The 18,320-nt window shown below is 38.3% G+C and overlaps 1 long non-coding RNA gene across 1 annotated transcript in view; it reads right to left on the reverse strand.

Moving 5' to 3' along the window:
* The window catches only part of LOC107181735, a 44,175-nt gene that overhangs the window by 13,767 nt on the left and 12,088 nt on the right, over positions 1 to 18,320 (reverse strand). The window contains exon 2 of the long non-coding RNA XR_001512441.1: positions 16,487 to 16,607. This is a non-coding gene — a long non-coding RNA (uncharacterized LOC107181735). The remainder of the gene's footprint in view (positions 1 to 16,486; positions 16,608 to 18,320) is intronic.

Raw genomic sequence — 18,320 nt, forward strand, 5'->3', positions numbered from 1 at the left:
GTATACATGATGATTTGATATATATTATGAAATCATTACCATAATCAAGTTCATTAACATATTCATTGGGATCTGGTTTATTAAATTAGGGAGTATTGTATCCTATGTAACCATTAACAATCATAATGTGGTATAATATTTATTACTATGAGGAAATATTAATGATGAATTGTTGAGTGAAAATGAAATACAAAGAGTATGTACAATATGATCCTAATTGTGTTCATACATAGAGAAGGGGTTAGGAAGATATAAACTGAATAGTAAATAATAATTGGGGAGATTATAAGTGATTTCATATCTCTTCACTGGAGATACTCTATATTTTCTGAGCTTATCACATATGTATTTATTTTGTAATTAGAAGAACACTTACACTTAAAAAGCAAAGCTTGCCTAAATAAGAAGAAAAATATGGTCGGTCAAATGTAAAATAAGAATGAGGAAGTGTAAGAATTTATAGAGCATCTTCTGTGTTTCTCCAATAAGAAGAGGTTCTTTTGTGTCCTAGAAGAGAGGGGAATTTGTGGCACCACATGAAAATGACAGAGCAAAAGGGATATTCAAGGAATAAAGGTAAGTACCAATTAAATAGGAATTCTTGTCTTTGGTCTTCTCTGAAAGGTACTTAGAAAAGTCTTGGTCACAAGTCATCTGGGAACAGGCAGATTGGAGGAATGTGGCTAAGTAGAACTCATTAAACACCGAGTTTGGAAACAATGCCACATGAGGATATTTAAAATTAGCAAATGATGAGGCAGCCAGCCCAAACATCAAGTGCAGACAGTGTCTGCTAATATACTGTTCATTTGTAGCTGTTAGCAGTGATCTCTGTGACCGGTTGCTAGAGGAAAAGTACATAGACGAGCTTGCGGTTCCTCTTGGGAGCTAGGAGAGGTAGAGAAAAGGCAGGCTGTTGAATTGGAGAAGACAATCTGAATAAATCCAGCAAACACAGACAACCCAAGGTAACATTCAGGAATCAGAGTAAGAATTAGCCAGGCTGATATGAGGAAGGGATGACAACCAGAGAAAGGGAGTGCATGGTTCAAACAGGGGCCATTTGCCCATGCCCAGCTGGTTCACAGCAGAATAACTAGACTGAGGAAAACTATAGGAGAGGTATCGCTTTCATCTTATGCGGAAGCACATGATCCAGTACTTGAACTGAGAGTGAACTGGGATCCTCATTCTGCTTTGCTAAGAGCCAACATCCTGAAATGAAACAGCAAATACAAGCAAGCACATACCATTGGCATCAAAATAAAGTTCAATAAAAATATAAGCAGAAAAAAGGGTTTGCCACCAATGAGATGCATTTCAAGGGGGAAAAAGTTAAATAATGAAAGTTCTAACATGTTAAAAGCACCCAGACAATACCTTGCTGTCCTGGCTTCAGGTTGTAAATTGAAGATTACAAAGCTTGGGACTCACTGTTTGATGCTTTGAGAGATAGAATGAGAAGTGCCTTCTATTTTTGATCAGGAACAAGGGAAATGTGTGTCAATCACTGAGACATCCAGAAAAAAAAGATGTAACACCAGTGACATTTAAAACTGTTCTTTTTCTGTGCCTAAGTACACACTGGTGACCTCCTGGGTTTCCTGATAGCAGCAGAGCAGTCATACCCTCTCCATATCAGATCAATTCCTCTGTTGCACTCACCTAGGAACTGTGAAGAGCCAGGGTCAGTAGCTAACAATAGCCTTAAACTCATTGTTTGAGTCACAAATAAGTAGAATTTTGAATCATCTCTTACTTGCTTATTTTTTTTCTTTTTACTCCTCCTTCTCACCCAGAGAGTACTTGTCTTAATCACAAGAAGGAACCTCCATTCTCTGCTGAGTCAGATGCAGAAATCCAGCTCCTTCTCATCTTTGTAGCATGCAATTCTAGGTGGACTTGAACATGAGCAATGGACTAATCCCGTGAATCTCCACAACCCACAGCAGACATAGCCTCCGTGTAAAACAGAGAGGAGTGGTGTCTCCACCCAACTCCAGTTCAGAAGTCTTCATTTTGTGGCCTCTTTCACCAACCACATTTTTTTAAACGTAATCAGGGCTAACCCTTCTCTAATTAGACTCGGATAGGCTACTTGAGCACTGGAAACAGATTCAGAAAGAATCCAGGGCTTTTGTAAATAACTGATTATGATCTCCCAGGGTGACTGGGGACCCACACATGCTTGTGCACACACCTTAGAGATCCTGGGTTATATACTAGTACATACTACTTCTTATCCTCTATTCATTTGATGAGTAAACATTCCTGAGGGGAAAGGAAGGCATCTTTTTGGGTTTCTCCCCTAATACCAACTGCCCCTGACAAGCCCTTGGGGTAACCACTGGTCAGTTACCATGTCCTGTGAATTTCTCCCATAGTTGCTCAATGAGGTACAAATTCTGCCTTCCTACCCCAATGATACTGCTCATAATGATCCAGTCACCATGATCTTCCATTTTGTCAAATCCTTTAATTTTCAGAGTTTTACTAGATGATCAGTAACCAGGAGTCATACACTTTTTTCTTAACTTCTCTTAGGTGTTTGTGTGGCTTCACCTTTGTGTTATAACTCTTAAGGTTTTAATGTATTACTCTCTCTTTCTTTAAATATAAATCTATTTTATCCCCACCATCATATTTCATTTCCCATTCATAATTTTAGCTGTTTGGATTTCTTTTTTCTTTGATTAACTTAGCTAGAGATTTACTTATTAGTTATTTTTTCCCAAACAACCAACTCAGGTTTATTTTCATCCCATCATCTATTTTCTGGTATATTAATTATTGTTTTAATAATTTAGTATTTCTGTCTTCTAATTTTCTTAAAGTTCCTTTATTGTACTTTCCCTAACTTCTTTACATTTTTTCTTTGTTCTTTAATAATGAAAGCATTGAATGCTATAGATTATTCTCTGAGTGAAGAAGAATATATTTCTTTACTTTTATCTTCTCCAGTTTTTTATAGTTGTGTTTTAAACTCAATTTGTACAAATGCAAAGCCATTTCATATTTTTCCTCTTGTCTGATTAAGAAGAAAATTACATCTTTAAAAAAAAGAATTTAGTATGCCTCAAACTCATTTCTGCTTTTGCTAACATAATTTGGAGATGCAGGTACAGGTCATTGTCTTGATTGTTCTGGTTTTATATTATGTTTTCTATTTTCAGTGGTCACCATTAGGCCTTCTATAATAAAGCTTCTCCATTCTTACTATCTTAACTTTTCTTTATTTTTATCACAGTTTGAGTAGATCTTGGAAGATTTTCGTCAAAGTTCCTGGGTGGTATATTTTCTCAGTTCATGAATATGCAGAAAAGCTCTTCAATTTTCTACATATGAGACAGACCACCTTGATGGGAATAAAAATCTAAGTCACAATCCTAACCTCAAAACTCTAAACTTCTATTGTCCAATATATAGGCACTAACCACATGGGATTATTTAAATTTAAGTTAATTAAAATTAAATAAAATGAAAATTTCAGCTCCCTAGACACAATACTGACATATGGCTAATGGCTACCACACTCTATAGCACAGATACAGAGCAGTTCTGTTATCACAGGGAGTGCTACTGGACAGTACTAAGGCTAGACATGGATCCACTGCCTTCTAGAATTCAGAGAAGGTTGAAAATGCCTGTCTTTTACTCATTAACAGAATAAATTTTTTGTACCTACAGTTTATAGAATTTTTGAATGTCACTTTGTAATTATGTAGATTTCAGTTTATAATATCAATTTGCACATGCAAAATGGTCTCAGTTCAGGAAAATTTTCTTCAATTACATCTTTAGAAATTGTTTTCTTTCCTCCCGCAATAATAGCTTCTTCGGTTTGGGTTTCTGTTTCCTGTCCTTTTTTTCTTATATCATTTTCACCTTTGTTTCTTATTTTACCTTTTCAGGAAAGGTTCTCAAGTTAATCCTTCACAAAAATGAGTGTATTTCCTGTGTACCAAATTAAGTTTTGTCGGTTTTTTTTCTGTAACTATATACATATATATATTTTAAACTCACCGTTGTTTTATTAGTTCTTATAATTCCTTCTCATCAGATTCATCTACTTCTTGATCTCATCCTGATGTCTGTTATTCTTTCTCTTTATTACTTTTACTTCCTGTTTCATAGAGACTGTTTTCTTGATTTTAACTGGGAATTCCAAACAATGGTTGGAACTTTTTTTTCCCAGGATCCTTCAATTGCTCATTTTCAGTGATGAGCAGTCTCTGTTCTTTCAAGTCTTCAGCAAGACACTTTTTTTCACTATTTTTCCCATGGGCTCTATATTTTTATAGTTATCCTTAAATAAGGTAAGAACAATAGAAAGCTTATATTTAACTATAAGAGATTGCCTTTTGCTCACCTCTTTTTCCTTGTTAGCTGCAAATATCTAAATCTCCAGCTGGAAGCCTGGGTGATAATGTTCATTGTCCAAAGTCCAATTCCAGGTTTTAACAGTCTCCTTCCTTATCCCCCACTACCTTGTGGTGATCCCACCTCCAAAGATGTAACACGACACTGGCCACAATTCCTTACAGGCCCATGGTTTCCTAGGGCTTGCTCCTCTAAATGATCGGAAGGGTAGCAGTCAGCTTGGGCAATGCTCAGGAAGTTTCCAGAAGCAGCAACTGTGTTGTGGAGCTGTGCCTCCACGATGTCTGGCAGGAGCAAGTTCTGATCCTCTATCTCATGACTCATCTCTTCTTTCTGTTCACTAGTTCTGAGAAGGTGAGTTAATTAGCAGATATCTGTAAAGAAAGGACTCACGCTCACTAGCATCATTAATTCTCCAAAAATTAATTGCTGAGGTCAATTCTTCAACCTTCATTGGCATTGAAGGAACTTTCCTTTCAAACAATAGCTGAATATTGACAAAAGCCACATACAAGCATTGGGAAAAGCTGGAAAAACGTCGAATATTCTCAGCATATGTGTTTATGGTGTAAATATGGAGGTGTTTACCAAAAAGTCATATTTCTATGTCTTGTGTGCTCTCCAGCTTCCTCCCCTCATTCTCTGTTTCCATGCTCCTCAGCCAAGTTTGCTTATGGACTGAATGGCAAATTCCACTAGAGGTGTAAGGTCCTATCATTGCACACTCTTTTTATTCGTGCATAGTAGTAAAAAATGCAGGGTCTGGAGTCAAACTAAGTTCTATCTAAATCACAGCTCATGTTTCACTAGCCTGCCCAGGTTCCTTAACGTCCTGGTCTTAGTTTTTCATCTATAAAATGGGGATACTAACAGGCCTGCCTTCAGAGGCCGGATGTGAGGCCATGAGATAATACAGATCAGAATAATGCCTGGAAAACTATGAGCAATCAATCAGTATTAGTTACTCTTCTTGTTGTTATTATGTTGTGAGACAAGTGCTTTTTTCCTAGAAAATATATTCAGTGACTATTTAGTCAAGTATGCTTTCATTCAGGCAGTTATGATGGACTACTTGAAATAATGCTAGTGATCCAGGGTCATACATTTCTCAGCAGTGAGACCATGACACTTTTTATTTTTCCGTTGATGCACTAGAAAATAGAAAATAAGAGCTCCAACTTTGAAACCAGTTGAATACAAAAGCTTCTCACTGGGACCATAATCATTATTTTATTTTAAATCATAAAAAAATTAAAGACAAGGAAAAATACCTTCCAATACTGACATCACATTCCTTGAACACACTGTAATTTTTTCCTTTTCTTTTGAATAAAATAACAAGTATTATGTTAATATATCCAAAGACAACCTGGAATGTGCACTTCGCGGGGAACGGCATTGCCAATGTTTGATCAGGATAGCAGGAAGCACACATCCTGCCTCTCCGCTCCCAAAATAGAAAACCTATTTAGCACTTTGTAAAACATGCTAAATGAAGTTTGCTCTCTCCTGCAGATAGAGATTTTACTTCATTTTGTGCCAGTGAAATTTTTGAAAATTGCATGAGGAGAGAGCAATTTTTGGCACTTTGGCTAGGAGTACAAAATGTTAGCAAATGGTGCTGAAAGGATCTTAAGTGTAATGTTGGAATAATATTCACACAACACTGCCAGCATCTTCATTTTTAACCTATTTACATATTCACAGGAAAAAAATGCTTAGCAGTTATTTGTCTAAATGGGTCTATTTATGGGGGAAATAGCATTCACAATTTTTGAATGCATTAGTCAAGAAGGTTGCTGTGAATAAGAATTCATAAAAAATATATAATTTCAGCTATCATAGAAGAATGTGAAAGGATATAGGTGGAAGAATTCTGGACATCAGTGTTAACTCTGGACACAGAAGGAAAGGAAAAGGAAAGGAAGAGAGAACCTCAGACTGGAAATTTCCAGAGTAAGTAAGTGGACATTAAGAGAGCCACTAAAAAGATTGAACAGGACTGACAGAATTTCCAGAGTTCTAACAGGGCTCTCTTAATTTGTGACCATTTGATCAGTACAGAAGTCTCTCTACAATGGAAGTATGCTATACATCTGCATAAAATACATATCATTACATTCATAATATACTTAACAGCTATCTTCCATGTCTACGGCACAGCAATAAAAACTGTGGCATATATGTAGAAGTCTCTATATATTTCTAACCCACAAAGAGATAATAATCAAGTTAGAGAATGAATGCTGTATTCATGAAATACCAAACAGATACTTAGGAGATATAAAGAAGTGCCAACTGATGGCACAGATTGGCTTATCCAAAAGCCGATGCTGAGATTGTGGGAATCTCTGCCTGTGGAAAGAACTGAAGGAAGTAGGATTGAGCAGAGTTCAACTGCAATTATTTTTGCCTGTCAGTTTTTTTGCAGAACACTGCAGGTAGAATTATAATCCAGGCCTGATAAAGCCTTGGCCTATCCAATGGGGGCACTAAAACTCACATTGGCCCTCAGAGTGGTCCTACATTAGGCACCAAAATGGTGAGTTTTATTAGCCCTGCCTGGATCAGTCATTGGATGTGGAAAAATCTTAAAGGGGTCTAACCTCCATAAAGATGCGTCTCAGCAGCTGAGGTGGGTTCTTCAGGAGCTGAGAACTGAAGACTCTGCTGGTGGCCCTCCTCAATGTTGGAGAGCAGCACATCTCAAGGGAGGCTCTGGGCAGTGCAGCTTCACGTTTACCATAATTCATTTGTGAGGCTCTTCGAGGACTTCTAATTAAAGCATCGTTAATGAAGGTGAATTGATTTTTAGTAGAGAGATCTAACAATGGACTCATGTATCCATATGTTGTACTGTAGAGATAGCTTGTTAACTAATGTTTTTATTTAAATTAGAGGTTAGAAAACTAAGATAATTTTTTGAGGTACAACAAAATATTCAGATAAAAATATTCTCCAAACTATGAAAAAGTCACAAAATCATTTTAAAAAAAAGATTTTCTGGTCCATGGTAGCTGCTTGGTTATACAATAAAATTATCACAAACAAAACTGTGAATTTTCTCCTGAGGAAAGAGGCCACCAAATCTCCACACTCAATCATCTTTCTGGCCTTTAGTGAAACATACAGTTGGTCCAGTATTGTGAGAGCAGTTAGTTTTATCTTTTGTAATGTAAGATGGCCAATCTCAACCAACTCTGAAGATGGCCAACTTGGTGCCATAGAAATGCCCATATCCTTTTTCTTTTTTTAAATCTTCATCCCCAAAAAAAATGTTTTTAGAGAGAGAAATGGGGGAACAGGAGAGAGAGAGAGAGAGAGAGAGAGAGAGAGAGAGAGAGAGAGACCACTGTGAGAGAGAAAAATCAATTAGTTGCCTCTCGTATGGTCCCTGACCAGACAGAACCCACAGCCTAGGTATATGCCCTGACCAGGAATCACACCTGCAACCTTTTGTTGTATGGGATCCTGCTCTAACCGACTGAGCCACCCAGCCAGGGCTACCCATATCCTTTTAATTACATCCAGCTCTACCTTGCATGAAGGCAATACCAAGAGCACACATGTAAGTGGAGCTTCTGCAGATCACTCTGTGCCATATATTCCATTGTACCATTTGGCCCCAGTGTTCATTCCTTAAGAAGAGTCAGATTCAACTAAAATTGTACCAAGTAATAATCCTGTGTCCTCTCACAACCGCCTGCTTTGATGCCACCAGCACTGTGCGTAGTAAATAGTATTCCTATTTCCAGTTTTCAGATGAGGAGACCAAAGATGAAAAAGGTTTGGAGATCTAAATTTAAAATTGTTGGAGTTTTTGTGTGCGCATGTGTGTGTGTGTTTTGAGTTTTTTGTTTGTTTGTTTTTTTAGTAAACAGCAGATAGATTTGAACATAGAACTGTGACTCCAAATCCATCCTTTTTTCCATTATGTATCTGATCATCTTCCTAACATGGTCCATCCTATGTGTTTTCTGTAACCTGGCAGTTACAGAAATATTACTAATATTTCCATGAAATATTACTAATATTTCCAAAAAAATATTCTGTGGTCAAACAAATTTGGAAATCACTAAACTAAACAAAGTTAGAGTTTTTGGTAAGCACAGGAAGTCTCGAACATGTTCATGCTAATGTGTATTGTGAATCTATAAACAGCTCAAAGGCAGAGGTTTCCATAACTGAGTGGACCACAAAAATATTTTTCCTACGGTCTTCATGCAAAACTAAGGATCCACAAAACAAACGGTGGGACACTCTGCTACACAAGACTCCGTGCAGTCCTCATTCACCAGCTGTCAGAAAGTCCTCACTGGCCTGGCATGTTACATTACTGCCAAACTGGTGAGAAGATTCCAACCTCCTAGGCAAGCTCTGCAGGCAGTGAGGGAAACACCTTGCCGGCAAATCCTATATCTGACTGGGTTGTGCTGATCCGTTGTCAGGAGGCACAGCCATTTGGGGAGACTGAGTTCAGGACTTTTCTGACAGCTTTCCCATGAAAGGGTAGAAAGATTTCAAATACTGAAGAAAAACAACAATTGTAACAATAACAACACTGTAGGGTTGTTCTGAAAGGCATTACTTAGAATTCCAATGAGAACCACTGTTTTCTAAATAAAAAACAAATGGAAGGACTCATACACTCAGAACTACACACACACTCAAAACTACAAATAAGATGTAATATTCTCACCATGTAAAAAACTGGCCTGACAGCTATAATCATTTCAAAATACATAAATTTCTGGTTTGTTTGTTTTCTCTATTTTTTAGGGAATGACCTGTTTTTAATTTTTTGGTATAAAGCTATTCTCATCTATGCAATTTGATAGCAACTACTTCCCAGAGTTAGTCTGGCTAAGTTTGCCTCTACGGTGTGTTCAGGTGTGAGGTTCTAGGGTTTATGTTTCCATTTGAGTGTTGCCTTTGGACTTCAATGCCTCTGGGTTACTAGGACTGAGAGGAAAGCAGTTACTCATGGAGAAAAATGAAAGGTGGGTGGGATGAATAACAGCAGAGTCAGGAATCTAAGATGCCACAGTCTCCAGGTCCATCAGAAGAACAGCATCAAGCAGCATGTGGGTGGCAAGTCAAGAATTGGTTTTTATTAGTATTGCCATAAATTTCCTAAACCTTGAAGGAAATGTCACCTCTGTGGCCACAGTGGTAATAAACCAGGAATCAAGAGAATGTAAAATTCCACACTGGAAAAGGTGTTAGGCTCTTCCTTTAAGAATCCTATTTTAAAAACTATTTTATATACATATAATTTTCCATGCCTTATTAAAATGGCAGATGATATTTTTTCAAAGATAAGATATTGTTACTTAAAATAAGTATAAGACAATAATTGAGGAGGTCTTTCTGGAATATCAAATGGAATTCATGTTAGGTAGACTTGAGAGAAAAAACCATAGACATAGTCAAGAACCAGATCATAGTGGAAGCCAGAGTCTCTGCTCATGAATAATAATTCTTATGATCATCAAGGCTAAAAAAGGAACTTCAACATGATGAAGAATAAGATGACAAAAGGGTTTTACGATGCAAAAAGTTGGGTCAAGAATCTCAGCTCCTGGCCTTTGGTTTCCCAAACCTCCTAGTCCCCACTCCCTTAACCAAAGTACCCCATCCTACTGCCTAAGCATTCCTCTCTCCCAGCTTGGCTCATCTCCCCAAGCTTCACTCCCTTGCCTGACCATCACTGCTTCTACCAAATTCCCTTTTGCTGCTTCTGATATACTGAACACATCAACCCCCCACCCCATCCTGACTTCCCGAGCCCACCTGGTCTGTCACTGACCATCCAAATCCTAGCATGACAGTTTAATCCCCATGTCCATTCTCCCCTGGCCTAATTAATTTTGCATTTCAGCAGCTTCCATGAAAAATTATGCTTTCTTTAGTCTTCAAGAGTCAGTTTAGACTTAGTAAAATAAAAGCAGGATTCTTTCATCTAAGTGCAGGATTAGTGTTTAGAAATCTATCTTTATACATCAAAAAATAATCTAGATTTATTTAGTTAGTGATGTTAGGTGAATTGGAAAAAATAACCCCTGAATCCCATAAAATCTGTGAGAATGGGATGAATAGAATGCCATACTTTAGCACTTTTAACATGCACGTTCTTCAACTCTTGGGGCTGATGTAGCCCAGATGAGGAATGCACATGTTATAAATATATTACATATAAAAATAAATTTTAAAAAATATAAAATATATAAGTTGGGCTTATTTATAAGTTGGGTGAATTTATAAATTGGGCTGTAGCTGTGACTACAAAAATATGCAGTCCACAGTATAAAATTGTGATTATATACCTTAAAGAAATATTGTCTTTAAACCCTGAAAAATATGAAACATCTGTTATTCATCTCCACAGAGACAAGAAAGTTAAATGGCAGGAAGAAAATTTAAATTGGATGCATGGAAGAATAGCGAGAATGGTTAAACCAAAAGCAGGTTAGAGCAACCTTTCCATCTCACCAATGACAGGAACATTTTTCCTTAGATGACTTTAGAAATGTCACTTATAGACTTGAAGCTATCTCAGGGCCATGGAGATGATTCTAAATTGGGGTTGGCTTATACTTGTAGGGGCTGTATTTCAAATGGAAATTTCCACTGCAGACAGAGATGCATCTTAGGGAAAAGGTACTTGCTGAGATGAATGAACGTCACAAAACTAAATCTCAGACATCTTTCCGTTTGTGACCCTATATGTTAGCATTTTTATGAGTCTTTGATGCCACTCTTTCATATTTTGGCTCAGGCTATATCTACCCTAAACTAAGTACAAGAGGGATCAAAATCTAGGGAAAGGAGAACCATCTCTCTTGAGTCCCATCTCTTGTGAGAGGGGAGCTCCCAGCTTCCCCACTCACTGCTGAAATCAAACAAGGAACTGCAAATTCTTTAGGGCCACACCCCTAGTGGGTTTTCTCAGTTGGCTGGAAAACCTCAAAGGTAAGGATTTAATTAGGAATTTAACTTTGGCTTCGAAAAAGAAGTCACAATATCTAGGTATTTCAAACAAGGGAGAAGTCGAGCCACTCACAAAAGAGTTTCCTGCTGGAAATTCTTTAGTGGCAAGCAATGTGTCTCACTAATTGGGGTGATGGCCAAGAGGACCGTCAATGGCCAGCCCTTTGCCCAGGGTGGCTGCTTCTACTAGGAATGGCAATATGCCCTTTTTGTGCACTCTGAAAGGCGCCCTATGGGGAGGCCTGAGGAGCTACTGGCCGCCTTTGTGGAGAGGGGAGGTCTGGGCAAGCCTCCGGCCAGCAGGGCTCAGCAGCCACCTGCTGACAGGGCCTTTCTTCCTCATAAACTAGTCCAGGGGATTCCATTAGAGAAAGTGCTGCTTCAAGCAAGCCGTGGCCACCTTTAATGATTTCCAGGGAAGGAAATGAGTCTCCCAAATCAATTATGACACTCAATTAGGTTATTTAGGGTGATGGATCCCAAGTGAAATCAGAGGATGCTATGTGTGATTCAATGGAGTGCAACACTCCCGGCTTCAGGGCCCAGGGATTGCCATGCTAGCATTTTGCTAATACTTCCTTTGTACCTTTGTAAATACAATGATTGGTGCCAGCCTAGTCCTGGGCACATAGTGGACACCCACTAAAAAAAAAAAAAAAGGCTCAGTATAAATCTCAATGCCTGTCTTTTCCCTGGGTTTGGTTAGTATCTAAGCACCCACTTGGGTGGCCAGGAATGCTTGATGTACATATTTTACAAAATAAAGAATGCTGAACATCTCTAATGTACAGTCCTTTCATTTCTTTATTGATTCAAATGGTTAAACCACGTGGATGTTTTTCAACAGTAAAAATTTGTTCTTATGTGAACACATGCCCTCTAAGAAAGAGAGCGTGTAAAAAAAAGTAAAGGTTAAATTCATATGCAGTTCCTAGGAGACAGGACCCATAAGTTGTCTCTATGTTAGACAGTGATCCAGAAATGGGGCAGAGTCTCTGTGTACAAGTGTGGTTGAAGAGACCAGCTTATCAACAAGGTGGTGTTTCCTAAAGCACAATGGGCTTTCCCTAATGCACAACATGAAGAGTCTCTGTTGTCCTAAAGCCCTCTTGGACTCCCTCCCCCTGCCTCGGGTCCTGACACTGAGCCCTGCCACCAAAGGTCTTACCATTTCAGGGGTGCTCTGATTGGTGGAAAGCACCCAGCTAAGGTCGCAACAAAGTGACTAAAACCCACCCTGAGCCCCACTCTCCACACCATGTTCTCTGCTCACTAAATAAATACCTCATATCCTCCTGAAGGGGCCGCTCTTTTCTAATTTGCACAAAGGTACCATTCCATCTAGCAGAGGCCTGGTAGCTGTGTCTAGTTGCATCAGTGTAACTGTCTCTGACCCACTTCTAACAATACAGCAATTTCATTAAAAATGGTTGGTAGTGGACACAGACACCAGGGAAGTGAGGGCATGTGCGGGGGGAGGGGATGTACAATGGGGGGGATAAGGACACATATGTAATACCTTAATCAATAAAGAAAGAAAAAAATGGTTGGTAGGCCCTCGCCACTGTGGTTCAGTTGGTTGGGTGTCATCTCCTGAGTTGGTTGGACATTGTTTCCTGCACCGAATGGTTTTGGGTTGGATTCCTAGTCAGGGCACATGCCCAGGTTGCAGGCTCGATCCCCAGTAGGGGGCAAGCAGGAGACAGCCAATCAATGATTCTCTCTCATCATTGATGTTTCTATCTTTCTCTCCCTCTCCCTTCTCTGAAATCAGTAAAAATATTTAAAAATAAATAAAATCCAACTCTATGTTACTTATAAGCAGTACAATAAAAACATACCTAACGACATGGAACAATGTAAAATGAAAGCATAAGAAAAAGAAAACTATGTTTCACTATGCAAATACTAATTAAAAGAGTTGGAATAGTCATAATAATAGAGAATAAGATAGAGTATGAGACAAAACAACAACAACACATTCTTATGGCTAGAGAGCATCCCAACATAATGACAAAAGTTTCAACTCCCAAGGAAGATATAACAGTTCTAAAAATGCATATCTATATATATAAAAGCCTAAATGACCAGTCAACCATTTGACTGGTTACTATGATGCACACTGACCACCAGGGGGCAGATGCTCAACACAGGAGCTGCCCCCTGGTGGTCAGTGCACTCCCACAGCGGGAGCGTCGCTCAGCTGATTGACGGGCACCAGACGCTGGGATCATGGCTGGCAAGTGCAGCTGCAGTGGTGCGAGCCTCTCCCGCCTCCACAGAAGCATGCTACTGAACTGCAGTGGCAGCAGGCACAGTGGGGCCAGGATGAGCAGGATAAGCAGGAGCATAACCCGGCCTGGGCTCCTCCCCCGCCACCTGCCACTTCACGCACTACTACATCCCCTTAGGGGTCCAAGATTTCAAGAGGGTGCAGGCCAGGCTGAGGGGCCCTACCGGTGCACGAATCTGTGCACCGGACCTCTAGTAACTAATAAAATAGCTTCAAATGATATAAATCTAAAGTTGATAGAACCATAGAGAGAAATGGACAAATCCTTTCTCTGAGTGGGGAATTTAGACACACCTCTTTCCATCTCTGATAGGACTAAGAGATGAAAAGGAAAAAAAAACTAGTAGAGATATAGTTGCACTTTGTTGTGCAATAACTTTATTTTTTTTAATCAGAAATATGAATAACTGCCACTCTGAACATAAGGACTTGATCTAATCCCAGTAAAAAGGAAAGGAACTTAATGTTTTATCTAGCTGAGAAGCCTCATAGTGGTTGTATAATTTACACTAGGCATTTAAAAAATTTTAAACTATTTAGAGATCTACTATATTACTAACTCAATTTTATCCACTGATCTAGTGAAACCAACATACTTCTTAAAAGAGATGATTTGGATAACATAATTCATAAATTTGATTTAACGAACATGTAGAGAAATCTGAATCTAGTAACTTAAAAATATATATTCTAAAGAACTCATGAAATATTTATGAAAACTGATCAAATATAGGCCATAGAATAATTATCAAGAAGTTTCTAACAAATGATACCTGACCACCACAGAATTAAATTTAAAATCAATATATAAAAGTAAAAATTCAATTGCATGTCTATACTGTATACAGAAATACAAAAATGTAATTACCAAAAAAGTTATTCTATGTCATTTCAAAGGAACCTAGGGATAACTAATACTAGCAGCAAATACTTATATATTTTTTATCATTTCTCAGACATGTTTCTATTTGCTTTACCTATTAATTTATTTACTATTAACAATAGCTCTTTGAAGTAAGCATAATTATTATCCCCATTTTAAAGACGAAGAAACTGAGGCACAGAGAGGTTACATAAGTTTACACAATTGTGTAAATGGCAGGATTCAAACACAGTCCTTCCAGTGCCAGATTCCATACTCTTAGCCCTTATTCGTAACTACTTCTCAAAAGACATGCAAAATTTTTCTGGGGAAACCCATAAAGCTTTATTGAAAGACATTCAGACCTAATAAATCAATGGAAATGCCACATTCCTGATTAGAAGGAATCCAAATCATTAAGATATCAATTCTCCCCCCAATTTTTTCCTTAAATTCAATGCAATTTCAATCAAATCTGAACAAGTTGCTTCTAGGATTCAACAGAGTGATGCTAAAATTTATATTAAAAGAACAAACAGTCAATGCTAAGATATTCCTGGAGAAGAAAAATAAGATGAGATAACTTGCCCCATCAGATATAAAGACTTATTATATACTGCATTAATGTGGTGCTGGCACAGAAATAGATAAATTTGATCAAAGGAACTGAACTTAACTTCTGCTGTCACTTTGTTGCTACCATCTATTCGGCTACACAGAGCTTTCAACTTGTGGAACAATTGTTCCCTCAGAAATGATGAATAATTTTTGGTGAATAATTTTTACCTTTATACTCAAAGGTAGTCAGACACCAATTCCTGCAATTCTAATTAAGTCTATTGGTATAGTTAATGTGGCCAGTTCCAATTTAGAATATGGAACTCCAAGGCTCTTATACAGAGGGTGCCATATAATTTTTTGCCCAAATCAGGATACCTTTGAGAATGAGAGGGAACACTATTTGTAAATAAATTATACCTGTCAGACCAGGACAGTCATCCTACTTTCATTCAATTCTATGATCTTTTAATAATCAGTCTGCTCTATCAATTATGTCAATTATTTCTAGGCCAAATGATACCTTTAAAAACTATTGGTCAGAATGATTTAAAAATCACAATACATATCTTTTTATGATAAGTCCACCTTGACAATTATACTAACTAGTTAGTCAACAACCCCGACTGAGCTGTGATACTTGAGACAATCACTCTGCCCATAAAGCATGGGCAGTGGGATTAGAGTATTGGATTCAAATCCCTTCAACATCCCATGTATCCTTGTGACTGGGTCTGAGTCTCAGTTTGTACATTTATAAAATGTAAAACCTATATTTCAGGGCTGTCGTAAAGAATGAACAAGGTAAATATAAAAAGCATACGTGCCACAACCGGTTTGGCTCAGTGTATAGAGCGTCGGCCTTCGGACTGAAGGGTCCCGGGTTCGATTCCGGTCAAGGGCATGTACCTTGGTTGCGGGCACATCCCCAGTGGGGGATTTGCAGGAGGCAGCTGATCGATGTTTCTCTCTCATCGATGTTTCTGGCTCTCTATCCCTCTCCCTTCCTCTCTGTAAAAAATCAATAAAATATATTTTAAAAAAATAAAAAGCATACGTAACTCGCAGCCCATAGTAGGTACTAAATAAAGAGTAGATGCACTATAGTTATTATTTATATTAACACGATGATTCTTATTACCTGGTACCACTGGTTTCAATGGAATAGTATTGCTTTACTCTCTCAAAAATAGTTTGAATGTTTCCAGTGAAACCCAGTTTTTGAGCCTTAACCCTAAAGAAGTATAGCCCAATCCCCGTGATGCTTAATGTTTGCTTCTAGAACTTCAGACTAGTGCCCAGAGACAAAACCCGCTTCTGCTATGCTCTGCCTCCGGAAGAACTAATCATTTTCTCCATGCAAAGCCTATACCCACCCATTCAAATCCCTGCAGAACACTCACCTTGGGGTATTTCCCGATCACTGTGTGGCCCACAAGAAGTATGCTTTCTCTGTCTCCAAGTCTCCAATCCTCTCCTCCCTGGTCCATCTTGCTATATCCATGGCAAGCCATATGATGACTTCTGCCAAATAAAAAGCATAATGTTAATACATTGATTTGTTCATCATAAACTCAACACAATTGGTTTAAAAGTTTGGGCTCCAGGTTGAGGCAAACCTTCCCAGTTTCCCAAAAGGGACCCCAGCCTAACCCAAAGCCACAAACATGTTGGGGCCAGAACCCTCACTTATACCAATCGTTGCATAATCAACATAGATAAAGAAGCATAATTCCCTTGAAAGATTTTCAGGGTCCTCCTTAAAGTGTGTTTCCCTCACTACTGTGGTTCTAAACTATGGCCACAGCCTCAAGACCAAATTACAGCCTTTGGCAGCCGGTTTCAGTCTGGTGGTTACAGCAATGAATTTGGAGTCAAGAATCCTGGAGTCTCAGCCAACTATTCTCTGGGTAACCACAAGCAAGTAAGCTGCCCTTGTCTCAGTTTTTCTATCAGTCAAATGGGGTAATTTTTCCTTTATTCCAGCTACTTCAAAGGCACGTCATGACAATTACTCCATGGCCACAGTAAACCTGGAACTTCGCATGCAGTGACAAAGCTATTGTCAGCTTTTTTCCTTCAAAGTATAATTTAATCTTAGGATACTTTAGGGTTTGGATGTCTGAATGTTGTAGCTGGAGGTCCATTCAGGGTTTTTTTTTCTCTAGGGTTACTGAGCCACATACCCAATTGCCTTAGTTCTGGCAATGGAGGCAGCAGCATCTTCCAAAACATTAAACCGAAAAGCCTGTGTTCAGCTCAAGAGAACAGCATTGCTAAACCACACTGGCGGCTTTCTTTAGTCCCAAGTGCTCAGGCTTCCCCATAATAGAAGCATCTGACACCATTTGAAAAATATTCTAAAGAATATAGGTAAGTAAGGCCTGGTGAAGAGTCCCATCTCTGCTTCCTGTCCTTGTGTGACACCAATATATTTTATTATTTGCCATATAATTATTATTTTTAGTTCTAAAGGGATCCTCTCTACCACACTCTATTTTAATGATATTTTAACACTGATAAATCCTATTAACTTCTTGTATACAACCATTAACAGACCTATGGAGGTGAGAATCCACTTACGAATACTACTTTGAGTAGCTTTACAAAAGAAATCACTTTTTTGTCCACTTTAAAAATGTTTTAATACTATAGAAAGGGTAATTGTGCAGAAAGACTTAATTGTGCATCATATATATATATATGTGTGTGTGAATAAAAGTACCTGTAGAGGTACTTATTCTATGTGCTAAAGGAAAACATATGCATTTATAGAGTTTGAGAAACTTTTTAAAAATCTTTATTGTTGAAAGTATTACATATGTCCTCTTTTTTCCCCCCATTGACCCCTTCTAGCTCCCCTCCCCTCCCCCACCCCAGGCCTTCACCACCCTATTGTCTGTGTCCATGGGTTATGCATCTACTAGTATACATACAAGTTCTTTAGTTGATTTCTTCCCACCCTCCCACTCTCCCCTGCCTTCCCTCTGAGGTCCACACTCTATTTTAATGATATTTTAACACTGATAAATCCTATTAACTTCTTGTATACAACCATTAACAGACCTATGGAGGTGAGAATCCACTTACGAATACTACTTTGAGTAGCTTTACAAAAGAAATCACTTTTTTTTCCACTTTAAAAATGTTTTAATACTATAGAAAGGGTAATTGTGCAGAAAGACTTAATTGTGCATCATATATATATATATGTGTGTGTGTGTGTGTGTGTGTGTG

Source organism: Myotis davidii, unplaced genomic scaffold (genome assembly GCF_000327345.1).
Source record: "Myotis davidii unplaced genomic scaffold, ASM32734v1 scaffold187, whole genome shotgun sequence".
Classification (NCBI taxonomy): domain Eukaryota; kingdom Metazoa; phylum Chordata; class Mammalia; order Chiroptera; family Vespertilionidae; genus Myotis; species Myotis davidii.